This window comes from Trachypithecus francoisi, unplaced genomic scaffold (genome assembly GCF_009764315.1).
Source record: "Trachypithecus francoisi isolate TF-2019V2 unplaced genomic scaffold, Tfra_2.0 Lachesis_group13, whole genome shotgun sequence".
In the NCBI taxonomy this organism is placed as follows: domain Eukaryota; kingdom Metazoa; phylum Chordata; class Mammalia; order Primates; family Cercopithecidae; genus Trachypithecus; species Trachypithecus francoisi.
In genome coordinates this window covers 32,588,815-32,599,750 of record NW_022681458.1, presented here as the reverse complement: position 1 = coordinate 32,599,750, position 10,936 = coordinate 32,588,815, and positions in this window count along the sequence as shown.

Below are 10,936 nucleotides of genomic sequence, written 5' to 3'. Positions count from 1 at the left end.
CAACAACAACAAAAAAAGATATTTTGATTAATAGGACCTGGGAATTAGTCTTTTAAAGAAAATGATCCTAGTTAAGAACTACTCTCCTAGAAAAATTTGCATTCCAGTGGAAATCACTGTTATGCTTCTTCTCATTTGCTGATATTTTTCTTTTCTTTTTCTTTTTTTTGAGACGAAGTCTTACTCTGTCACCCAGGCTGGAGTGCAGTGGCCCGATCTGGGCTCACTGCAAGCTCCACCTCCCGGGTTCACGCCATTCTCCTGCCTCAGCCTCCCGAGTAGCTGGGACTACAGGCGCCTTCTACCATGCCAGGCTAATGTTTGTATTTTTAGTAGAGACAGAATTTCACCATGTTAGCCAAGATGGTCTCGATCTCCTGACCTCGTGATCTATCTGCCTTGGCCTCCCAAAGTGCTGGGATTACAGGCATGAGCCACTGCGCCCAGTCCGATATGCTTTATAGAGATAAAATCAGAGGAAAGGCTGAACGGAAAACCAAACCTTATAAAAGCAGCACTTAAAGACTAGTCTACACTTTGGGAGGCCAAGGCAGGTGGATCACCTGAGGTTGGGAGTTTGAGACCAGCCTGACCAACATGGAGAAACCCTGTCTCTACTAAAATACAAAATTAGTCAGGCGTGGTGGCTCACACCTGTAATCCCAGCTATTCGGGAGGCTGAGGCAGGAGAATCACTTAAACCTGGGAGGCGGAGTTGCGGTGAGCCGAGATCGCGCCATTGCACTCCATCCTGGGCAACAAGAGCGAAAACTCCGTCTCAACAACAAAACAAACGAACAAAAAAGACTAGTCTATAAACCAGTCTTTATACAGTATCTCCTCTGCGCTGGGTGTTGTGCTTGGCACTGGGGAAACTGTGGTAGATACTACAGATGCAGACCTGGCTGAATCCTCGAGAAGAGAAGATGGATGAGGACTAAATATTTACAAGTGATTAATTAATAATCACAAGTATACGAAGTGTTGCAAAACACACGTACCTGTATATACTTGGGAATGAATGATAAAGAAATATTTTCACATGCAAATCCATAAATATCCACAATGAAGACAGGAAAGGAGCAAAGGTAAGAAGGGAAATTTAAAATGGGAAAGTCAGAGTCATCGTTCTACTTTATAACTAGTCTCTTCTCTAGAATTAGTTTTGTGTGTCATTGGTACTTAGCCTGTCTTAAAATGAATGTATTCAGCAGGAGACATTTCTTAGAACTATTTTAAGAAATGTGAGAGCTGGACCCTTAAAAATACCTGTGATTAGGTCACAGCTGGAATCTAGGAAGCCTATCAAATTTAACTTCCTTGTTGATACTAATTGACTCTAGTCCGCTAGAGAGTAAAAGCTTTTATATGGTGTAATGTCTGTCACATGCACGGAATTATGCATAATGACATGATTCTAAAGCTAACTCTGTTAGAAGGGAGACCTGTTAAAAGGTATAATCTTTAAATCAGAGCTAGGATTGTAATACATTCAGTCTGGCAAGCCTGCCATTTTGGGTTGACCTTCCACCAGGTAAGAATCCACATATAAATTCCACCAAAAGAGAATTTCTACCAGCAAAAATAGCTTTTTTTTTTTTTAGTTCAGGAAAAATGTATCTACCCTGACACCCTATTTTACAAAATTATTATAATTATTTTGTTTCTCAATATTCAATAAAATCTATGATGCTTTTGAATTCATTTAGAAATGAGTTTATTGCTATACCAGTTCATTAGAGACACTGTGATTTATTAATTGGCTTTTAAAATATTTTACCTGCTGTGAGCATTTAAAACTTATTTAAAAATTTAAAATGGAAATATGCCAATGATTTTTATTTTGCCTAATCAATAGTCAGAAAATATATAGAATGCCATTCAATAGATGATCGAAACTTTAAATTACTTTTTATCACAATACTAATTATTTTTCCCTTATGTAACCATAACCTGTTAAAAATTTTAACTTCATCTTTAGGCTGCTGCACTTATCAAATTAACATTCAAATTCAACACATGTATTCGATTTCTATTGTTTCATAGCAAATTATCACAAATTTAAGGAATTAAAACAATACACATTCATAGCTTGGCACAGTCTCATGCCTGCACTTTGGGAGGCCAAGGCGGGCGGATCACGTGGTCAGGGGATTGAGCCCATCCTGGCTAACATGGTGAAACCCCATCTCTACTAAAAATACAAAAAAATCAGCTGGGCATGGTGGCAGGTGCCTGTAGTCCCAGCTACTCGGGAGGCTGAGGCAGGTGAATGGCATGAACACGGGAGGTGGAGCTTGCAGTGAGCCGAGATTATGCCATTGCACTCCAGCCTGGGCGACAGAGTGAGACTCCATCTCAAGAAACCAAACCAAATCAAACCAAAAAATACACGTTCATGATCTCATAATTTCTGTGAATCAGGAACCCAGTTATGGCTTAACTGGGTTCTCTGCCTCAGGGCATCTCACAAGGCTGCAATCAAGGTTTTGCAGCAGGGCCTGGATTCTTATCTGGAGACTGAGCCCTCTTCCATGTTCACGAGAAGTATATGTTTCCTTGTAGCTTTAATACTCAGTGAAGTTTACTTCTTCTTAGAGGTCAGCAGGAGAGCATCTTTCTGACACTTCACCTTCTTTGAAAGGCTTTTCTGATTAGATCAAACCCACCCAGGATAATCTCCCATTTTATTACTTGAAGTCAACTGATTACTAGCCTAGTCATGGGAGTGAAATCCCATCATGTTCAGAGGTTCTACCTACACTCAAAGGGAGAGGATTTTACTGGGTTAGGGCAACAGTAGGTGGGAATCTTGGGGGCTGAATTAGTCAGGGTTCTCTAGAGGAACAGGACGAATAGGATAGATGTATGTATGAAAGGGAGTTTATTGAAGAGTATTGACTCACACAACCACAAGGTGAAGTCCCACAATAGGCCATCTGCAAGCTGAGGAGCAAGGAAGCCAGTCGGAGTCCCATAAACCTCCAAAGTAGGGAAACTGACAGTGCAGCCTTTAGTCTGTAGCCAAAGACCCAAGAGCACTTGAAAAACAACTGGTGTAGGTCGAAGAGTCCAAAAGCTGAAGAACTTGGAGTCTGATGTTGAAGGCAGGAAAGATCCAGCTTCCCGGATATAGGAGAAACGTGTAGGCCAGAAGACGCAGTCAGTCTGTCCCTCCACGTTCTTCTGCCTGCTTTCATTCTAGCCATGCTGGCAGTTGATTAGAATGTGCCTACCCAGATTGAGGGTGGGTCTACCTCTCCCAGTCCACTGACTTAAGTGTCAGTTTCCTTTGGCAACACACTCACAGACACACCCAGGAACAATACTTTGCATCCTTCAATCCAGTCAAGTTGACACTCAATATTAACCATCATGGGGCCTTCTTAAAATTCTGCCCACCACAAAATGAAACTCAGTGTAACACAGTTCTAAAAGACCTTTGAAATAAACATGTTAAATTTTGACATTTTATTTTTAAAATAAGAAATTCACAGTTAACGTGTGTTATGAACTAAATATGTACCCCCAAATTCATATGTTGAAACCCTAACCCCCAATGTGATGGTATTTGGAGATGGGGCCTTTGGGCGGTTATTAGAGTTAGATGAAATCATAAGTGTGGGGCCCCCATAATGGAGTTAGTGCCCTTATAGGTATTGGTTTATATTTACTTAAAGGAATTGGTTTATATTTACTGTATTAGTCCATTCTCACACTACTATGGAGAAATACCTGAAACTGGGTCATTTATAAAGGAAAGAGGTTTAATTGACTCACAGTTCCAAATGGCTGGGGAGGCCTAAGGAAACTTACAATCATGTCAGAAGAGAAAGGGGAAGCAGGCAGCTTCACAGGGCAGCAGGACATAGTGAGTGCAAGCAGGGGAAATGCCAGATGCTTATAAAACCATCAGATCTCATGAGACTCACTATCATGAGGACAGCATGGGGGAAACTGCTTTCATGATCTAATTACCTCCACCTGGCCCTGCCCTTGAGCTGTGGAGATTATGGGGATTATAGGGATTATAATTCAAGATGAGATTTTGGGTGGGGACACAGTCAAACCATATCATTCCACCCTTGGCCCTAAGGTGGAATGTCCTCCCAAGTCTCATGTCCTCACATTTCAAAACACATTTATGCCTTTTCAACAGTCCTTCAAAGTCTTAACTTATTCCAGCATAAACCCGAAAGTCCAAGTCCAAAGTCTCATTTGAGACAAGGCAAGCACATTCTGCCTACGAGCCTGTAAAATCAAAAGCAAGTTAGTTATGTCTTAGATACAATGAGAACACAGGTATTGGGTAAATACACTCATTCCAAATGGGAGAAATTGGCCAAAACAAAGGGGCTACAGGACCTATGCAAATCCAAAATCCAATAGGGCATTCATTAAACCTTAATATTCCAAAATGATCTCCTTTGACTCCATGTCTCCAGCATCCAGGTTATGCTGATGCAAGAGATGGGTTCCCATTGCCTTAGGCAGCTCCACCCCTGTGGCTTTGCAGGGTACAGGTCCCCTCCTAGCTGCTTTCATGGGCTGTTGTTCAGTGCCTGTGGCTTTTCCAGGCACATGGTGCAAGCTGTTGGTGGATCTACCATTCTGTGGTCTGGAGGATGGTGGCCCTCTTCTCACAGCTCCACTAGGCAGTGCCCCAGTGGGTTCGAACTTCACATTTTCCTTCCACACTGCCCTAGCAGGGTTCTCCATGAGGGCTCTGCCCCTGCAGCAAACTTCTGCCTAGATATCCAGGCATTTTTATACATCCTCTGAAATCTAGGTAGAGGTTCCCATACCTCAGTTCTTGACTTCTGTATACCCATAGGCTCAACACCACATGGGAGGTGCCAAGGCTTGTGGCTTGTACCCTCTGAAGCCATGGTCTGAGCTATATCTTGGCCCCTTTTAACCATGGCTGGAGCTGAAGCAGCTGGGAGCAGGGCACCATGTCCTGAGACTGCATAGAGCAGGAAGCCCCTCAGTCTGGCCCAGGAAACCATTTTTCCCTCTTAGACCTCTGGGCCTGTGATGGGAGGGGCTACTGTGAATGTCTCTGACATGCCCTGGAGACATTTTTCCCATCATCTTGGTATTAACATTTGACTCCTCAGTATTTATGCAAATTTCTGCAGCTGACTTGAATTTCTCCCCAGAATTTTTTTTTTTTTCTATCACAGTGTCAGGCTGCAAATTTTCCAAACTTTTATGCTCTGCTTCCTCTTGAATGCTTTGTTGCTTAGAAATTTCTTCTGTCAGATACCCTAAATCATCTCTCATGTTCAAAGTCCTGCAGATCTCTAGGATGGGGCAAAATGCCACCAGTCTCTTCGCTAAAGCATAGCAAGAGTGACCTTTACTCCAGTTCCCAAAAAGTTCCTCATCTCCATCTGAGACCACCTCAGCCTGGACTTCATTGTCCATATCACTATCAGCATTTTGATCAAAGCCATTCAACATGTCTCTAGGAAATTCCAAACTTTCCCACATTTTTCTGTTTCCTGGGCCCTCCAAGTCTCTAGGAAGTACCAAACTTTCCCACATTTTTCTATCTTCTGAGCCTTCCAAACTGTTCCAACCTCTTTCTGTTGCCTAGTTCCAAAGTTGCTTCCACATTTTTGGGTATCTTTACAGCAGTGCCCGACTACCTTGGTACTAATTCTTGCTCTCTCTCTCTCCACTGTGTAAAGATACAGAGAGAAGGCATCCATCTGCAAGCCAGGGAGAGAGTCCTCACCAGTGCCCAACCAGGTTGGCAATCTGATCTTGAAATTTCAGCCTCCAGAACTGTGAGAAAATAAGCTTCCATTGCTTAAGCCACCCAGTCTATGGTATTTTGTTTTGGCAGCCTGAGCTGACTAATACAGCATGTATCTAATTTATTTATTATGTTTTGCTTTGTGTACAGGTGTACATAAATACACACTCAGGAGTATACTTTTATACTACAGTGTGGTCCGTGATCATTCATGGAGCTTGTTTGATGAATAATTCTTTTTTTAAAAAATTATTCTTTATTTCCTCTTTTGTTTTGCTTGTTTTATATGACCACTTACCTTCAAGTTCTAGAATAATTCTTCTTTTGACTATTTGTTCTTCAGCCACATTTCAATACATTTCACATTAAAGTCTAATTTTAAAGTAAGTTTATTTATCAACTGATTAAAATGTGGCAGGAATATTGAAACAAGTCAATAACCAGTTGTTTGATGAATACAATGTTCTTTTCACTCAAAAATAACAAAATAACATATTTGCAAATAATTTATCTCCTCTGACCACCAAAAACCCTCTACCCTGCAAGAAATAAAAACAAAACATATGAGATAATAAGTAAAGCCTAATTAGAAATAATTTTTTAAATATTGGAATGTAAATGTATATGTGTCTCTTCACGAAAAAACCTTTCTCATATCTCTGACATTATTAATAAAATATATTAACAAAAAATACTAATAGGAGACCATTAGCAATTATTCCAGCTAATGAAAAATGATCATTTATAGAATTTAATATCCTATAGAGTTTAGCTACACTGCCCTAAAAGTGGTCTTTCCATGATCTTTGTAGAAGTAAAGCAAATTAAATAAGTTAACTCTAACTTAATTATTTTAAAAACTTTTTGGAAGGTTTTTAAAGGGATCTTATGAGTGACTTGAAGCGTTCTCTTGGAATTCTGCATATCACAAAATAAAAATGGACAGATTTTAATGGTTCTCTCATTTGTTAACCATAAAACATGTTACATGCTTGCTGATCTTTTATGAATCTAATGGATGGAATTAAGGGAGGTAATAAAAATTAATATTACAATATTATAAAATAAAAAGAAAGTTAATTAAAAAGTTAATGGAAAAGTCATGACATAAAATAAAATAAAAAGGAGGGATGACATTGGGATTGAGGTTGAAGGGAGACCCCAAATTTGACTTTCCAATGCTAGAAACCAATGGAAAGAGTGATGCTAATGTGTGTACACAGAAAAATTTCTCTCTTGGATGCTTATAAAGGGATACTATGTGATTCTTTCATTCCAAAAATATATTTAAGTGACTACTATATGTCAAGCACTGTTTTGGATGTTGGGGATATGACAGTGAACAAAAGCAAGGAGTTACTGCTCTCAAGAAGTTTATATTCTATTACAAAGCAGCAGATAATAAGTTTTAAAAAGTTTTTGTGTGTCAAATGGTGATAAGCCTACGAAGAAAAAAAAAGGGACTGGGTGCGGTGGCTCACGCCTGTAATCCCAGCACTTTGGGAGGCCAGGGCGGGTGGATCACTTGAGGTCAGGAGTTCAAGACCAGCCTGGCCAACATAGTGAAACCCCCGTCTCTACTAAAACTACAAAAATTAGTCAAGCGTAGTGGTGCGTGCCTGTAATCCCAGCTACTAGGGAGGCTGAGGCAGGAGAATCGCTTGAATCCAGGAGGCAGAGGTTGCAGTGAGCTGAGATTGCACCATTGCACTCCGGCCTGGGCAACAGAACAACACTCTGTCTCAAATAAATAAATAAATAAATAAATAATAAATAAATAAATAAATAAGAAAGACAGGTAGAGAAATGGGAGAGAGGAGGATGGGTAGATAAGAAACTGGTAGTTAGCGAGGGTTTCTCTGATGATATAACAAGTTTTCAACCCATGCTGAAAAACACAGGGGATTAAGTTATGTGGTTTTTAAGATGAAAAGCTTTCCAGTCCAAGGAAAAAGCAAGTACAAAGGCCATGAGGTGGGAGCATGCCTGGTGTGTACTTTGGACAGTAATAAGACCAGTGAGGATGTACAGAAGGAGAGTGAAAGAGTTTGTTCTGAATTACATAAAAAGCCATTTGGAAGGGTTAGATAAGGACGTGATATGATCTAACTTATACTCTAAAAGGATCACCTTGGCTGCTGTATTGAGATTATACTTAAGGGAGTAAGTACAAACAGGCAGATCAGTTATGGTTCTAGCAAAATAATCTGACAAGAAGACATAGTGGCTTAGGTCAAAGAGGTAGCAGGCAAGGTGGTTGGATGCTGAATAGTCTTTGAATATAGAACCAAGAAATTGGTTGTGGCATAGATGAGAAAGAGAAGTGTCGGGGATGACCTAAAGATTTCGGCTTGAGCCTCGGGAAGACAGAGATGCCATTGATGGGGAGATGGGGGAAAATTGGGAAGGAAGAAACTTCTTTAAGCTTTGAGAGAGTAAGTTTGAAATGTCGATTAGACATCTAAGTAGACATGTGATGGAGATAGATGATTACCTGAGTTTGAAGGTCAGGAAGGAGATCAAAGCTAGAGATATATATTTGGAAATCATCAATATGTATATTCTCTTTAAAGTATGTGGCCAAAGGAAATTAGTGCATGTGGATAGTGAAGGGAAGAGGCCCTGTGACTGAGAGGCTGTGGCAACTTAAAATTGGGAGGAAGTGGGCAACCATAGAGCAAGTTGAAAACTAAGAACTAAGACCCTTGGGCCCCCTCAAAGTTATTTGAAAATTGTTGATGTGAGGCAGATAGATTAACAGGAGACAAGGCATACAAATTTATTTGTATGCACAGGAGACTTCAGAATGAAGACCCACCTCTGTGGGGAGGTGCAGAAGCTCATATACCATCTCAAGGTTCTGGAAGGAATGGGGAATTGGGAATTAGGGCATGGCTCAAACAGGTTTCAATGGCAAGACATTTCATGGGAGGGAGAAAGGAAGAGGCTTGGCTAGCATAGGTGGCCTTGTCGTATAGATGAAGCCTCATAGATAGTAGTCCTCAGAGAGAATAGATGGTAAGTGCTTCTTTCCAGATTCTCAGTTAATCTTTTCTAGATCCAGAAATGGCCTAGAATAGGAAGGCCTGGTTGCCCTAAGAGAGATTCACTCTAGATGCAAATTTCCCCCACCTGAGTCTGCTGGCCCTGCAGCAGCCATTTCAATATGCGTAAAAGAAATATATGTTGGGGTAAAATGTTTTGATTTCCTTCAGAATTGACCATTGTATTGGTCAAGTGGAGGTTATAGTCACTGGTGACATTGACAAGAACACTTGCATTGCAAGTATGTGGATACAATTTTGATTGGGGTGAGTTTAAGAGAACAGATGGAGAGGAAATAGAAACAGCAAGTAGAAAAAATTGTTTCAAAGATTTTTGCTTTATATAGAGCAGAAAAACGAAGGAGTATTTGGTGGGGGAATGGGTGGACAAAGAAAGGTTTTTCTTTTCAAAATAAGAGATTTTATACTGTTTGTACTGAAAGCAATCATGCAGTGGAAATGAAAAAATAATGGAAGAAATGAAAGAACACGTTAAAACAATTGCAGAAAGTAAGCACTGCCCCCCCAAATCCTCCTTTGAGTAAACATAGCAGAAAATTTTATGAAGATGTTTCTTATCACATCACTCAGTCTAGGTTTGTGGTAAAGCACCAAAACTCGTTTTTATGAAAGTGGACAGATGTAATTGTGCAGCTAGCCACAAAACTTTGCACAGGTCTGGTTAACTCAAGAATAGATTTTCGTGTATCTGGAGAAATACATGCACAGGTGCAAATTCTCCAGGCAATCCCCCCTACATATTAAATTCTTTCCTAATTGAGCCTTTGATAATCTGTAAGGGATACTGAATTGAAAGTTGTCCTCCAGGTTCTTCTAGTATACTTATAGGACTCAACCCTTTAGTCCTGCAGACAGCTGAAATCACTGTCAGCACTAATAGAGTTCTGAAGCCACACACCTGGCATTTATTCCCCCAATTTATGAGTGGTCTTTCTTCCATTATAACCAAAAGGAAGGCAGGAATATGTATAAGAAGGTTGCTAAATTTGGTTTGGGAAGATGATGTAGCTTTTGTCTGGTAAGTACTATTTTTTTCAGTGAAATTAGAAGCAAGGCATCAGTAAGAGTGAGACAAAAAAGGAAGGGTAAGATAGAAGCTTTCAAATTATGATCTCAGAAGGAAGGAAACTCAACTTATTTGGATCATATACCAGGCTTGCTAAATCAGTGCTACGTGCCCATTTGAGGCTTGTGGTCATGCACTAAAAGGCCAGAAAATCTTTTTCTCCAGTCATGTTCAGTTGCTTCGGTAAAGCTATGGTGAACGACACAGCTAGTGAGATTTCCCTAGGGTGGATTTTTAAAGTCCAAGTATGATAGAGAAGGCAGAGAAAGTTAGGAGTGAATGTGAAGAAGAGAGTATAGCAATGAACTGTAAAATCTCAGCTGGATAAGGAAGAATGCATAAACAAAAACAAAACAGTGGCATTCATGCTAGGGCTTTGAGTAAAAATGGAGTTAAAAATTGCAGAAATAGTGGTCACTAGAGAAAATAATATTAAAAATTTGAAGAATTTCACAATTTCAGAATTGTGAACTTTAAAGACTTTAAAGAACTTCTTTACAGCAACAAAGCAGGGGCGTGCTCATCACCTGCAGATCATAACCACCACTCCTGACTTTCCCGTATGTGCCATTATAACCTTGATCTTCTCTGAGAACTGGCTTGTGTTTGGAAAAGGAGGAGTAAGGGAAATCTAGTGATTCTCAGCAGGAAAGGAGAGGTGGAATGTGGGGTTATAAATTCTTGAAGTGCAAAACAGCTCTTTTTAAAAAGTGCTAATAAATTACATTTGAAAGAAGTCAAGGGCCCGGCATGGTGGCTCATGCCTGTAATCCTAGCACTTTGGGAGGCCGAGGCGGGCGGATCACCTGAGGTCGGGAGTTTCAGACCAGCCTGAACAACATGGAGAAACCCCATCTCTACTAAAAATACAAAATTAGCTGGGCGTGGTGGCGCAGGCCTGTAATCCCAGCTACTCAGAAGGCTGAGGCAGGAGAATCGCTTGAACCTGGGAGGCAGAGGTTGTGGTGAGCCGAGATCATGCCATTGCAATCCAGCCTAAGCAACAAGAGCGAGACTCCGTCTCAAAAAAAAAAAGAAGAG